At 49.7% G+C, this 17,309-nt stretch overlaps 1 protein-coding gene across 1 annotated transcript in view; it reads left to right on the forward strand.

Moving 5' to 3' along the window:
* The window catches only part of LOC125804766 (CMRF35-like molecule 6), an 88,646-nt gene that overhangs the window by 22,315 nt on the left and 49,022 nt on the right, over nt 1–17,309 (forward strand). The gene's annotated exons all lie outside the window — the stretch shown is intronic.

Below are 17,309 nucleotides of genomic sequence, written 5' to 3' on the forward strand. Positions count from 1 at the left end.
TTTCGAAATATCGACTTCGTTCAAAAGAGAAAACGTGCGTCCATATCGGGAATGGTGGGCTTGTATACAGCTTTCCGATCGGACTTACGTTTTTCGTAAAAACTTCGTAAGTACGCGTTTTTTTGACCATTGAAAATGAATGGGCAGAACTTTGCACGCCCGTGGACGTCGCAATTTTTGAAATACGAAGATGAAACCAATTGAGGACCTGTAGAACTTATTGAGCTCTTTCCGAAAATATGCGTTACGAAAAGTTACGACGTACGGATTTCGTACGAATGTCGTACGAAGTGGCCCCATTGGAATGAATGGGGCCAATCGGAGGACGGCAGCTAGATCGAAGGACAGGTAGCTAGAACTCCAGTACTGTGAGTGTATGGAGCAGCTATGGGATAAATCAGCGTTAGGTCAAAAGTTTGGACACCCCGGCCCCCCCCCAGTACTGTGTGTAATGGAGCCATGGGTCAAAAGTTTGGACACCCCGGCCCCCCAGTACTGTGTGTAATGGAGCCACGGGTCAAAAGTTTGGACACCCCCGAACGGCCAGAGCAACCTAGCGTGCATAGCTGATTGATGTATTTGCACGTTGCGTAGCAACGTGCAAACACCATTTAATCTAATTGATGCATATACATCACCTAGCAACCACCTAGAAACACCATAGCAACCACCCCGGATACCATAGCAACACCTTAGCAACCGCCTAGCAACACCCTAGCAACCACCTAGCAACCACCTAGCAACACCTTGGCAACCATCCCGGATACCATAGCAACACCTTAGCAACCGCCTAGCAACACCCTAGCAACCACCTAGCAACCACCTAGCAACACCTTAGCAACCACCCCAGATACCATAGCAACACCTTAGCAACCGCCTGGCAACACCTTAGCAACCACCTAGCAACCACCTAGCAACACCTTAGTAACCACCCCAGATACCATAGCAACACCTTAGCAACCGCCTAGCAACACCTTAGCAACCACCTACCAACCACTTAGCAACACCTTAGCAACCACCCCGGATACCATAGCAACACCTTAGCAACCGCCTAGCAACACCCTAGCAACCACCTAGCAACCACCTAGCAACACCTTAGCAACCACCCCGGATACCATAGCAACACCTTAGCAACCACCTAGCAACCGCCTAGCAACACCCTAGCAACCACCTAGCAACCACCTAGCAACACCTTAGCAACCACCCCGGATACCATAGCAACACCTTAGTAACCGCCTAGCAACACCCTAGCAACCACCTAGCAACCACCTAGCAACACCTTAGCAACCACCCCGGATACCATAGCAACACCTTAGCAACCGCCTAGCAACACCCTAGCAACCACCTAGCAACCACCTAGCAACACCTTAGCAACCACCCCAGATACCATAGCAACACCTTAGCAACCGCCTAGCAACACCTTAGCAACCACCTAGCAACACCTTAGCAACCACCCCGGATACCATAGCAACACCTTAGCAACCACCCCGGATACCATAGCAACACCTTAGCAACCGCCTAGCAACACCCTAGCAACCACCTAGCAACACCTTAGCAACCACCCCGGATACCATAGCAACACCTTAGCAACCGCCTAGCAACACCCTAGCAACCACCTAGCAACACCTTAGCAACCACCCTGGATACCATAGCAACACCTTAGCAACCGCCTAGCAACACCCTAGCAACCACCTAGCAACACCTTAGCAACCATCCTGGATACCATAGCAACACCTTAGCAACCGCCTAGCAATACCTTAGCAACCACCTAGCAACATCTTAGCAACCACCCCGGATACCACAGCAACACCTTAGCAACCACCTAGCAACACCTTAGCAACCACCTAGCAACACCTTAGCAGATACCAGCCAGCACTGCAATCACACTCGCAGTTTCTGCAGGAACTGCAATCTAGTTATTATTATTATTCCACCTGTTTTTTGTCCGGTTAACTAGTGCCGCAGTTTTCGAAATATCGACTTCGTTCAAAAGAGAAAACGTGCGTCCATATCGGGAATGGTGGGCTTGTATACAGCTTTCCGATCGGACTTACGTTTTTCGTAAAAACTTCGTAAGTACGCGTTTTTTTGACCATTGAAAATGAATGGGCAGAACTTTGCACGCCCGTGGACGTCGCAATTTTTGAAATACGAAGATGAAACCAATTGAGGACCTGTAGAACTTATTGAGCTCTTTCCGAAAATATGCGTTACGAAAAGTTACGACGTACGGATTTCGTACGATTGTCGTACGAAGTGGCCCCATTGGAATGAATGGGGCAAATCGGAGGACGGCAGCTAGATCGAAGGACAGGTAGCTAGAACTCCAGTACTGTGTGTAATGGAGCAGCTATGGGATTAGGTCAAAAGTTTGGACACCCCGGCCCCCCAGCACTGTGTGTAATGGAGCCACGGGTCAAAAGTTTGGACACCCCGGCCCCCAAGCACTGTGTGTAATGGAGCCTCGGGTCAAAAGTTTGGACACCCCAGAGCCCCAGTACTGTGTGTAATGGAGCCACGGGTCAAAAGTTTGGACACCCCTGAGCCCCAGTACTGTGTGTAATGGAGCCACGGGTCAAAAGTTTGGACACCCCAGAGCCCCAGTACTGTGTGTAATGGAGCCACGGGTCAAAAGTTTGGACACCCCAGAGCCCCAGTACTGTGTGTAATGGAGCCACGGGTCAAAAGTTTGGACACCCCAGAGCCCCAGTACTGTGTGTAATGGAGCCACGGGTCAAAAGTTTGGACACCCCAGAGCCCCAGTACTGTGTAATGGAGCCACGGGTCAAAAGTTTGGACACCCCAGGGCCCCAGTACTGTGTGTAATGGAGCAACTGGTCAAAAGTTCGGGTACGCCGGTCAGCTCTGCAATCACACTCGCAGTTTCTGTAGGAACTGCAATCTAGTTATTATTATTAGTGTGATTGCAGTAATGCAATCACAGTATTGTTCTTCTTAAGTCTTATTAGTGTGATTGCAGTAATGCAATCACAGTATTGTTCTTCTTAAGTCTTATTCTTCTTCTTATTATTATTATTATTATTATTATTATTATTATTATTATTCCACCTGTTTTTTGTCCGGTTAACTAGTGCCGCAGTTTTCGAAATATCGACTTCGTTCAAAAGAGAAAACGTGCGTCCATATCGGGAATGGTGGGCTTGTATACAGCTTTCCGATCGGACTTACGTTTTTCGTAAAAACTTCGTAAGTACGCGTTTTTTTGCCCATTGAAAATGAATGGGCAGAACTTTGCATGCCCGTGGACGTCGCAATTTTTGAAATACTAAGATGAAACCAATTGAGGACCTGTAGAACTTATTGAGCTCTTTCCGAAAATATGCGTTACGAAAAGTTACGACGTACGGATTTCGTACGAATGTCGTACGAAGTGGCCCCATTGGAATGAATGGGGCCAATCGGAGGACGGCAGCTAGATCGAAGGACAGGTAGCTAGAACTCCAGTACTGTGTGTAATGGAGCAGCTATGGGATAAATCAGCGTTAGGTCAAAAGTTTGGACACCCCGGCCCCCCAGTACTGTGTGTAATGGAGCCACGGGTCAAAAGTTTGGACACCCCGGCCCCCCAGTACTGTGTGTAATGGAGCCACGGGTCAAAAGTTTGGACACCCCCGAACGGCCAGAGCAACCTAGCGTGCATAGCTGATTGATGTATTTGCACGTTGCGTAGCAACGTGCAAACACCATTTAATCTAATTTATGCATATACATCACCTAGCAACCACCTAGAAACACCATAGCAACCACCCCGGATACCATAGCAACACCTTAGCAACCGCCTAGCAACACCATAGCAACCACCTAGCAACCATCTAGCAACACCTTAGCAACCACCCCAGATACCATAGCAACACCTTAGCAACCCCCTAGCAACACCCTAGCAACCACCTAGCAACCACCTAGCAACACCTTAGCAACCACCCCGGATACCATAGCAACACCTTAGCAACCGCCTAGCAACACCCTAGCAACCACCTAGCAACACCTTAGCAAACACCCCGGATACCATAGCAACACCTTAGCAACCGCCTAGCAACACCCTAGCAACCACCTAGCAACCACCTAGCAACACCTTAGCAACCACCCCGGATACCATAGCAACACCTTAGCAACCGCCTAGCAACACCCTAGCAACCACCTAGCAACCACCTAGCAACACCTTAGCAACCACCCCGGATACCATAGCAACACCTTAGCAACCGCCTAGCAACACCCTAGCAACCACCTAGCAACCACCTAGCAACACCTTAGCAACCACCCCGGATACCATAGCAACACCTTAGCAACCGCCTAGCAACACCCTAGCAACCACCTAGCAACACCTTAGCAACCACCCCGGATACCATAGCAACACCTTAGCAACCGCCTAGCAACACCCTAGCAACCACCTAGCAACACCTTAGCAACCACCCCGGATACCATAGCAACACCTTAGCAACCGCCTAGCAACACCTTAGCAACCACCTAGCAACACCTTAGCAACCACCCCGGATACCATAGCAACACCTTAGCAACCGCCTAGCAACACCTTAGCAACCACCTAGCAACACCTTAGCAACCACCCCGGATACCATAGCAACACCTTACCAACCGCCTAGCAACACCCTAGCAACCACCTAGCAACCACCTAGCAACACCTTAGCAACCACCCCGGATACCATAGCAACACCCTAGCAACCACCTAGCAACACCTTAGCAACCACCCCGGATACCATAGCAACACCTTAGCAACCGCCTAGCAACACCTTAGCAACCACCTAGCAACCACCTAGCAACACCTTAGCAACCACCCCGGATACCATAGCAACACCTTAGCAACCGCCTAGCAACACCTTAGCAACCACCTAGCAACCACCTAGCAACACCTTAGCAACCACCTAGCAACACCTTAGCAACCACCCTGGATACCATAGCAACACCTTAGCAACCGCCTAGCAACACCTTAGCAACCACCTAGCAACACCTTAGCAACCACCCCAGATACCATAGCAACACCTTAGCAACCGCCTAGCAACACCTTAGCAACCACCTAGCAACCACTTAGCAACACCTTAGCAACCACCCCGGATACCATAGCCACACCTTAGCAACCACTTAGCAACACCTTAGCAACACCATAGCAGATACCAGCCAGCACTGCAATCACACTCGCAGTTTCTGTAGGAACTGCAATCTAGTTCTTCTTCTTCTTCTTCTTCTTATTATTATTAGTGTGATTGCAGTAATGCAATCACAGTATTGTTCTTCTTAAGTCTTATTCTTATTATTATTATTATTATTATTATTATTATTATTCCACCTGTTTTTTGTCCGGTTAACTAGTGCCGCAGTTTTCGAAATATCGACTTCGTTCAAAAGAGAAAACGTGCGTCCATATCGGGAATGGTGGGCTTGTATACAGCTTTCCGATCGGACTTACGTTTTTCGTAAAAACTTCGTAAGTACGCGTTTTTTTGACCATTGAAAATGAATGGGCAGAACTTTGCACGCCCGTGGACGTCGCAATTTTTGAAATACGAAGATGAAACCAATTGAGGACCTGTAGAACTTATTGAGCTCTTTCCGAAAATATGCGTTACGAAAAGTTACGACGTACGGATTTCGTACGAATGTCGTACGAAGTGGCCCCATTGGAATGAATGGGGCCAATCGGAGGACGGCAGCTAGATCGAAGGACAGGTAGCTAGAACTCCAGTACTGTGAGTGTATGGAGCAGCTATGGGATAAATCAGCGTTAGGTCAAAAGTTTGGACACCCCGGCCCCCCCCAGTACTGTGTGTAATGGAGCCATGGGTCAAAAGTTTGGACACCCCGGCCCCCCAGTACTGTGTGCAATGGAGCCACGGGTCAAAAGTTTGGACACCCCCGAACGGCCAGAGCAACCTAGCGTGCATAGCTGATTGATGTATTTGCACGTTGCGTAGCAACGTGCAAACACCATTTAATCAAATTTATGCATATACATCACCTAGCAACCACCTAGAAACACCATAGCAACCACCCCGGATACCATAGCAACACCTTAGCAACCACCTAGCAACTGCTTAGGAGTGACCTACCAACCACTTAGCAACACCATAGCAACCACCCTGGATACCATAGCAACACCTTAGCAACCGCCTAGCAACACCTTAGCAACCGCCTAGCAACCATCTAGCAACACCTTAGCAACCACCCCAGATACCATAGCAACACCTTAGCAACCGCCTAGCAACACCCTAGCAACCACCTAGCAACCACCTAGCAACACCTTAGCAACCACCCCGGATACCATAGCAACACCTTAGCAACCGCCTAGCAACACCCTAGCAACCACCTAGCAACCACCTAGCAACACCTTAGCAACCACCCCGGATACCATAGCAACACCTTATCAACTGCCTAGCAACACCCTAGCAACCACCTAGCAACCACCTAGCAACACCTTAGCAACCACCCCGGATACCATAGCAACACCTTAGCAACCACCTAGCAACACCCTAGCAACCACCTAGCAACACCTTGGCAACCACCCCGGATACCATAGCAACACCTTAGCAACCGGCTAGCAACACCTTAGCAACCACCTAGCAACCACTTAGCAACACCTTAGCAACCACCCCGGATACCATAGCAACACCTTAGCAACCGCCTAGCAACACCCTAGAAACCACCTAGCAACCACCTAGCAACACCTTAGCAACCACCCCGGATACCATAGCAACACCTTAGCAACCGCCTAGCAACACCCTAGCAACCACCTAGCAACCACCTAGCAACACCTTAGCAACCAACCCGGATACCATAGCAACACCTTAGCAACCGCCTAGCAACACCCTAGCAACCACCTAGCAACCACCTAGCAACACCTTAGCAACCACCCCGGATACCATAGCAACACCTTAGCAACTGCCTAGCAACACCCTAGCAACCACCTAGCAACCACCTAGCAACACCTTAGCAACCACCCCGGATACCATAGGAACACCTTAGCAACCGCCTAGCAACACCTTAGCAACCACCTAGCAACCACCTAGCAACCACCTAGCAACACCTTAGCAACCACCCCAAATACCATAGCAACACCTTAGCAACCGCCTAGCAACACCTTAGCAACCGCCTAGCAACACCTTAGCAACCACCTAGTAATCACCTAGCAACACCTTAGCAACCACCCCAGATACCATAGCAACACCTTAGCAACCGCCTAGCAACACCTTAGCAACCACCTAGCAACATCTTAGCAACCACCCCGGATACCATAGCAACACCTTAGCAACACCTTAGCACCAGCCAGCACTGCAATCACACTCGCAGTTTCTGCAGGAACTGCAATCTAGTTATTATTATTATTCCACCTGTTTTTTGTCCGGTTAACTAGTGCCGCAGTTTTCGAAATATCGACTTCGTTCAAAAGAGAAAACGTGCGTCCATATCGGGAATGGTGGGCTTGTATACAGCTTTCCGATCGGACTTACGTTTTTCGTAAAAACTTCGTAAGTACGCGTTTTTTTGACCATTGAAAATGAATGGGCAGAACTTTGCACGCCCGTGGACGTCGCAATTTTTGAAATACGAAGATGAAACCAATTGAGGACCTGTAGAACTTATTGAGCTCTTTCCGAAAATATGCGTTACGAAAAGTTACGTCGTACGGATTTCGTACGATTGTCGTACGAAGTGGCCCCATTGGAATGAATGGGGCCAATCGGAGGACGGCAGCTAGATCGAAGGACAGGTAGCTAGAACTCCAGTACTGTGTGTAATGGAGCAGCTATGGGATAAAACAGCATTAGGTCAAAAGTTTGGACACCCCGGCCCCCCAGTACTGTGTGTAATGGAGCCACGGGTCAAAAGTTTGGACACCCCGGCCCCCCAGTACTGTGTGTAATGGAGCCACGGGTCAAAAGTTTGGACACCCCCGAACGGCCAGAGCAACCTAGCGTGCATAGCTGATTGATGTATTTGCACGTTGCGTAGCAACGTGCAAACACCATTTAATCAAATTTATGCATATACATCACCTAGCAACCACCTAGAAACACCATAGCAACCACCCCGGATACCATAGCAACACCTTAGCAACCACCTAGCAACTGCTTAGTAGTGACCTACCAACCACTTAGCAACACCAAAGCAACCACCCTGGATACCATAGCAACACCTTAGCAACTGCCTAGCAACACCATAGCAACCATCTAGCAACACCTTAGCAACCACCCCGGATACCATAGCAACACCTTAGCAACCGCCTAGCAACACCCTAGCAACCACCTAGCAACACCTTAGCAACCACCCCGGATACCATAGCAACACCTTAGCAACCGCCTAGCAACACCCTAGCAACCACCTAGCAACCACCTAGCAACACCTTAGCAACCACCCCGGATACCATAGCAACACCTTAGCAACCGCCTAGCAACACCCTAGCAAGCACCTAGCAACCACCTAACAACACCTTAGCAACCACCCCGGATACCATAGCAACACCTTAGCAACCGCCTAGCAACACCCTAGCAACCACCTAGCAACCACCTAGCAACACCTTAGCAACCACCCCGGATACCATAGCAACACCTTAGCAACCGCCTAGCAACACCTTAGCAACCACCTAGCAACCACCTAGCAACACCTTAGCAACCACCCCGGATACCATAGCAACACCTTAGCAACCGCCTAGCAACACCCTAGCAACCACCTAGCAACCACCTAGCAACACCTTAGCAACCACCCCGGATACCATAGCAACACCTTAGCAACCGCCTAGAAACACCCTAGCAACCACCTAGCAACACCTTAGCAACCACCCCGGATACCATAGCAACACCTTAGCAACCGCCTAGCAACACCCTAGCAACCACCTAGCAACACCTTAGCAACCACCCCGGATACCATAGCAACACCTTAGCAACCGCCTAGCAACACCCTAGCAACCACCTAGCAACCACCTAGGAACACCTTAGCAACCACCCGGGATACCATAGCAACACCTTAGCAACCGCCTAGCAACACCTTAGCAACCACCTAGCAACCACCTAGCAACACCTTAGCAACCACCCCGGATACCATAGCAACACCTTAGCAACCGCCTAGCAACACCTTAGCAACCACCTAGCAACCACCTAGCAACACCTTAGCAACCACCCCGGATACCATAGCAACACCTTAGCAACCGCCTAGCAACACCCTAGCAACCACCTAGCAACCACCTAGCAACACCTTAGCAACCACCCCGGATACCATAGCAACACCTTAGCAACCGCCTAGCAACACCCTAGCAACCACCTAGCAACCACCTAGCAACACCTTAGCAACCACCCCGGATACCATAGCAACACCTTAGCAACCGCCTAGCAACACCCTAGCAACCACCTAGCAACCACCTAGCAACACCTTAGCAACCACCCCGGATACCATAGCAACACCTTAGCAACCGCCTAGCAACACCCTAGCAACCACCTAGCAACACCTTAGCAACCACCCCGGATACCATAGCAACACCTTAGCAACCGGCTAGCAACACCTTAGCAACCACCTAGCAACCACCTAGCAACACCTTAGCAACCACCCCGGATACCATAGCAACACCTTAGCAACCGCCTAGCAACACCCTAGCAACCACCTAGCAACCACCTAGCAACACCTTAGCAACCACCCCGGATACCATAGCAACACCTTAGCAACCGCCTAGCAACACCCTAGCAACCACCTAGCAACACCTTAGCAACCACCCCGGATACCATAGCAACACCTTAGCAACCGCCTAGCAACACCCTAGCAACCACCTAGCAACCACCTAGCAACACCTTAGCAACCACCCCGGATACCATAGCAACACCTTAGCAACCGCCTAGCAACACCCTAGCAACCACCTAGCAACCACCTAGCAACACCTTAGCAACCACCCCGGATACCATAGGAACACCTTAGCAACCGCCTAGCAACACCTTAGCAACCACCTAGCAACACCTTAGCAACCACCCCGGATACCATAGCAACACCTTAGCAACACCATAGCACATACCAGCCAGCACTGCAATCACACTCGCAGTTTCTGTAGGAACTGCAATCTAGTTATTCCACCTGTTTTTTGTCCGGTTAACTAGTGCCGCAGTTTTCGAAATATCGACTTCGTTCAAAAGAGAAAACGTGCGTCCATATCGGGAATGGTGGGCTTGTATACAGCTTTCCGATCGGACTTACGTTTTTCGTAAAAACTTCGTAAGTACGCGTTTTTTTGCCCATTGAAAATGAATGGGCAGAACTTTGCACGCCCGTGGACGTCGCAATTTTTGAAATACTAAGATGAAACCAATTGAGGACCTGTAGAACTTATTGAGCTCTTTCCGAAAATATGCGTTACGAAAAGTTACGACGTACGGATTTCGTACGAATGTCGTACGAAGTGGCCCCATTGGAATGAATGGGGCCAATCGGAGGACGGCAGCTAGATCGAAGGACAGGTAGCTAGAACTCCAGTACTGTGTGTAATGGAGCAGCTATGGGATAAATCAGCGTTAGGTCAAAAGTTTGGACACCCCGGCCCCCCAGTACTGTGTGTAATGGAGCCACGGGTCAAAAGTTTGGACACCCCGGCCCCCCAGTACTGTGTGTAATGGAGCCACGGGTCAAAAGTTTGGACACCCCCGAACGGCCAGAGCAACCTAGCGTGCATAGCTGATTGATGTATTTGCACGTTGCGTAGCAACGTGCAAACACCATTTAATCAAATTTATGCATATACATCACCTAGCAACCACCTAGAAACACCATAGCAACCACCCCGGATACCATAGCAACACCTTAGCAACCGCCTAGCAACACCATAGCAACCACCTAGCAACCATCTAGCAACACCTTAGCAACCACCCCAGATACCATAGCAACACCTTAGCAACCCCCTAGCAACACCCTAGCAACCACCTAGCAACCACCTAGCAACACCTTAGCAACCACCCCGGATACCATAGCAACACCTTAGCAACCGCCTAGCAACACCCTAGCAACCACCTAGCAACACCTTAGCAAACACCCCGGATACCATAGCAACACCTTAGCAACCGCCTAGCAACACCCTAGCAACCACCTAGCAACCACCTAGCAACACCTTAGCAACCACCCCGGATACCATAGCAACACCTTAGCAACCGCCTAGCAACACCCTAGCAACCACCTAGCAACCACCTAGCAACACCTTAGCAACCACCCCGGATACCATAGCAACACCTTAGCAACCGCCTAGCAACACCCTAGCAACCACCTAGCAACCACCTAGCAACACCTTAGCAACCACCCCGGATACCATAGCAACACCTTAGCAACCGCCTAGCAACACCCTAGCAACCACCTAGCAACCATCTAGCAACACCTTAGCAACCACCCCGGATACCATAGCAACACCTTAGCAACCGCCTAGCAACACCCTAGCAACCACCTAGCAACACCTTAGCAACCACCCCGGATACCATAGCAACACCTTAGCAACCGCCTAGCAACACCCTAGCAACCACCTAGCAACACCTTAGCAACCACCCCGGATACCATAGCAACACCTTAGCAACCGCCTAGCAACACCTTAGCAACCACCTAGCAACACCTTAGCAACCACCCCGGATACCATAGCAACACCTTAGCAACCGCCTAGCAACACCTTAGCAACCACCTAGCAACACCTTAGCAACCACCCCGGATACCATAGCAACACCTTAGCAACCGCCTAGCAACACCCTAGCAACCACCTAGCAACCACCTAGCAACACCTTAGCAACCACCCCGGATACCATAGCAACACCTTAGCAACCGCCTAGCAACACCCTAGCAACCACCTAGCAACCACCTAGCAACACCTTAGCAACCGCCTAGCAACCGCCTAGCAACACCCTAGCAACCACCTAGCAACACCTTAGCAACCACCCCGGATACCATAGCAACACCTTAGCAACCGCCTAGCAACACCCTAGCAACCACCTAGCAACACCTTAGCAACCACCCCGGATACCATAGCAACACCTTAGCAACCGCCTAGCAACACCTTAGCAACCACCTAGCAACACCTTAGCAACCACCCCGGATACCATAGCAACACCTTAGCAACCGCCTAGCAACACCTTAGCAACCACCTAGCAACACCTTAGCAACCACCCCGGATACCATAGCAACACCTTAGCAACCGCCTAGCAACACCCTAGCAACCACCTAGCAACCACCTAGCAACACCTTAGCAACCACCCCGGATACCATAGCAACACCTTAGCAACCGCCTAGCAACACCCTAGCAACCACCTAGCAACCACCTAGCAACACCTTAGCAACCGCCTAGCAACACCTTAGCAACCACCTAGCAACCACCTAGCAACACCTTAGCAACCACCCCGGATACCATAGCAACACCTTAGCAACCGCCTAGCAACACCTTAGCAACCACCTAGCAACCACCTAGCAACACCTTAGCAACCACCCTGGATACCATAGCAACACCTTAGCAACCGCCTAGCAACACCTTAGCAACCACCTAGCAACACCTTAGCAACCACCCCAGATACCATAGCAACACCTTAGCAACCGCCTAGCAACACCTTAGCAACCACCTAGCAACCACTTAGCAACACCTTAGCAACCACCCCGGATACCATAGCCACACCTTAGCAACCACTTAGCAACACCTTAGCAACACCATAGCAGATACCAGCCAGCACTGCAATCACACTCGCAGTTTCTGTAGGAACTGCAATCTAGTTATTATTATTATTCCACCTGTTTTTTGTCCGGTTAACTAGTGCCGCAGTTATCGAAATATCGACTTCGTTCAAAAGAGAAAACGTGCGTCCATATCGGGAATGGTGGGCTTGTATACAGCTTTCCGATCGCACTTACGTTTTTCGTAAAAACTTCGTAAGTACGCGTTTTTTTGACCATTGAAAATGAATGGGCAGAACTTTGCACGCCCGTGGACGTCGCAATTTTTGAAATACGAAGATGAAACCAATTGAGGACCTGTAGAACTTATTGAGCTCTTTCCGAAAATATGCGTTACGAAAAGTTACGACGTACGGATTTCGTACGAATGTCGTACGAAGTGGCCCCATTGGAATGAATGGGGCCAATCGGAGGACGGCAGCTAGATCGAAGGACAGGTAGCTAGAACTCCAGTACTGTGTGTAATGGAGCAGCTATGGGATAAAACAGCATTAGGTCAAAAGTTTGGACACCCCGGCCCCCCAGTACTGTGTGTAATGGAGCCACGGGTCAAAAGTTTGGACACCCCGGCCCCCCGAGTACTGTGTGTAATGGAGCCACGGGTCAAAAGTTTGGACACCCCCGAACGGCCAAAGCAACCTAGCGTGCATAGCTGATTGATGTATTTGCACGTTGCGTAGCAACGTGCAAACACCATTTAATCTAATTTATGCATATACATCACCTAGCAACCACCTAGCAACACCTTAGCAACCACCTAGCAACCACCTAGCAACACCTTAGCAACCACCCCGGATACCATAGCAACACCTTAGCAACCGCCTAGCAACACCTTAGCAACCACCTAGCAAACACCTAGCAACACCTTAGCAACCACCCCGGATACCATAGCAACACCTTAGCAACCGCCTAGCAACACCTTAGCAACCACCTAGCAACCACCTAGCAACACCTTAGCAACCACCCCGGATACCATAGCAACACCTTAGCAACCGCCTAGCAACACCTTAGCAACCACCTAGCAACCACCTAGCAACACCTTAGCAACCACCCCGGATACATAGCAACACCTTAGCAACCGCCTAGCAACACGCTAGCAACCACCTAGCAACCACCTAGCAACACCTTAGCAACCACCCCGGATACCATAGCAACACCTTAGCAACCGCCTAGCAACACCCTAGCAACCACCTAGCAACCACCTAGCAACACCTTAGCAACCACCCCGGATACCATAGCAACACCTTAGCAACCGCCTAGCAACACCCTAGCAACCACCTAGCAACCACCTAGCAACACCTTAGCAACCACCCAAGATACCATAGCAACACCTTAGCAACCGCCTAGCAACACCTTAGCAACCACCTAGCAACCACCTAGCAACACCTTAGCAACCACCCCGGATACCATAGCAACACCTTAGCAACCGCCTAGCAACACCCTAGCAACCACCTAGCAACCACCTAGCAACACCTTAGCAACCACCCCGGATACCATAGCAACACCTTAGCAACCGCCTAGCAACACCCTAGCAACCACCTAGCAACCACCTAGCAACACCTTAGCAACCACCCCGGATACCGTAGCAACACCTTAGCAACCGCCTAGCAACACCATAGCAACCACCTAGCAACCACCTAGCAACACCTTAGCAACCACCCAAGATACCATAGCAACACCTTAGCAACCGCCTAGCAACACCCTAGCAACCACCTAGCAACACCTTAGCAACCACCCCGGATACCATAGCAACACCTTAGCAACCGCCTAGCAACACCTTAGCAACCACCTAGCAACCACCTAGCAACACCTTAGCAACCACCCCAAATACCATAGCAACACCTTAGCAACCGCCTAGCAACACCTTAGCAACCGCCTAGCAACACCTTAGCAACCACCTAGCAACACCTTAGCAACCACCTAGCAACCACCTAGCAACACCTTAGCAACCACCCGGATACCATAGCAACACCTTAGCAACCGCCTAGCAACACCTTAGCAACCACCTAGCAACCACTTAGCAACACCTTAGCAACCACCCGGATACCATAGCAACACCTTAGCAACCGCCTAGCAACACCTTAGCAACCACCTAACAACACCTTAGCAACCACCCCGGATACCATAGCAACACCTTAGCAACACCATAGCAGATACCAGCCAGCACTGCAATCACACTCGCAGTTTCTGTAGGAACTGCAATCTAGTTCCACCTGTTTTTTGTCCGGTTAACTAGTGCCGCAGTTTTCGAAATATCGACTTCGTTCAAAAGAGAAAACGTGCGTCCATATCGGGAATGGTGGGCTTGTATACAGCTTTCCGATCGGACTTACGTTTTTCGTAAAAACTTCGTAAGTACGCGTTTTTTTGCCCATTGAAAATGAATGGGCAGAACTTTGCACGCCCGTGGACGTCGCAATTTTTGAAATACGAACATGAAACCAATTGAGGACCTGTAGAACTTATTGAGCTCTTTCCGAAAATATGCGTTACGAAAAGTTACGACGTACGGATTTCGTACGAATGTCGTACGAAGTGGCCCCATTGGAATGAATGGGGCCAATCGGAGGACGGCAGCTAGATCGAAGGACAGGTAGCTAGAACTCCAGTACTGTGTGTAATGGAGCAGCTATGGGATTAATCAGCGTTAGGTCAAAAGTTTGGACACCCTGGCCCCCCCCAGTACTGTGTGTAATGGAGCCATGGGTCAAAAGTTTGGACACCCCGGCCCCCCAGTACTGTGTGTAATGGAGCCACGGGTCAAAAGTTTTAATCTAATTTATGCATATAAATCACCTAGCAACCACCTAGAAACACCATAGCAACCACCACAGATACCATAGCAACACCTTAGCAACCGCCTAGCAACACCTTAGCAACCACCTAGCAACCACCTAGCAACACCTTAGCAACCTCCCCGGATACCATAGCAACACCTTAGCAACCGCCTAGCAACACCTTAGCAACCGCATAGCAACCACTTAGCAACACCTTAGCAACCACCCCGGATACCATAGCAACACCTTAGCAACCGCCTAGCAACCACCTAGCAACACCTTAGCAACCACCCCGGATACCATAGCAACACCTTAGCAACCGCCTAGCAACACCCTAGCAACCCCCTAGCAACACCTTAGCAACCACCCCGGATACCATAGCAACACCTTAGCAACCGCCTAGCAACACCTTAGCAACCACCTAGCAACCACTTAGCAACACCTTAGCAACCACCCCGGATACCATAGCAACACCTTAGCAACCGCCTAGCAACCACCTAGCAACCACCTAGCAACACCTTAGCAACCACCCCGGATACCATAGCAACACCTTAGCAACCGCCTAGCAACACCCTAGCAACCACCTAGCAACACCTTAGCAACCATCCCGGATACCATAGCAACACCTTAGCAACCGCCTAGCAATACCTTAGCAACCACCTAGCAACATCTTAGCAACCACCCCGGATACCATAGCAACACCTTAGCAACCACCTAGCAACACCTTAGCAACCACCTAGCAACACCTTAGCAGATACCAGCCAGCACTGCAATCACACTCGCAGTTTCTGCAGGAACTGCAATCTAGTTATTATTATTATTCTTACGCCTTTTTTTCTGTACGCTACTCCTCCTAGAGCTTTCAACGTAGAATCACGAAACTTTCACGGATCGTAGGACCTATGCCAACTTAGCGTGCTTGTGCTTTTTGGAGCGATTTATCGTACGGTTTTCGTAAAAACTTCGTAAACGTACGCATTTTTTCCCCATAGGAATGAATGGGGCGAAATTTTAAACGTCCGTAACCGCCACAATTTTTGAGATACGAAGACCAAATTTGGCGAGCTTATAGATCTTACCGAGATCTTTAAATTAATAGCAGGTTGCGAAGCGATACGACGTATGGTTTTCGTACAATTTTCGTACGAAGTTTTCCCATAGAAATGAATGGGGGGCCCAGAGTTCCATCTCGCACACGAGCAGCTCTGCGCACGGAACCCCTTCTCTCCCCTGCTCCTCCAGTACTGTGAGTGTATGGAGGAGCTGCTGTATGGAGCAGCTATCAGTCAAAAGTTTGGACACCCCGGCACCCCAGCCAGGGTTTAGCAACCACCTATTAACTGCTTAGCAACCATTCTCTCTTTCTCACTCTCTCTTTCGCTCTCTACTTCTCTAATTCTCACTCTCTTTCCCACTCTCTCTCTATTTCTATATTTCTCACTCTTTCTTTTGCTCTCTACTTCTCTACTTCTCACTCTCTCTTTTGCTCTCTACTTCTCTATTTCTCACTCTCTTTTGCTCTCTACTCCTCTATTTCTCACTCTCTTTCTCACTCTCTCTCTACGTCTCTATTTCTCACTCTATTTCTCACTCTCTCTCTACTTCTCTATCTCACTCTCTCTTTCTCACTCTCTCTACGTCTCTATTTCTCACTCTCTCTCTACTTCTCTATCTCACTCTCTCTTTCTCACTCTCTCTCTACTTCTCTAATTCTCACTCTATCTTTCCCACTCTCTCTCTACTTCTCTATTTCTCACTCTTTCTTTTGCTCTCTACTTCTCTACTTCTCACTCTCTCGTTTGCTCTCTACTTCTCTGTCTCACTCTCTCTTTTGCT

Source organism: Astyanax mexicanus, chromosome 1, assembly GCF_023375975.1.
Source record: "Astyanax mexicanus isolate ESR-SI-001 chromosome 1, AstMex3_surface, whole genome shotgun sequence".
Taxonomy (NCBI): domain Eukaryota; kingdom Metazoa; phylum Chordata; class Actinopteri; order Characiformes; family Acestrorhamphidae; genus Astyanax; species Astyanax mexicanus.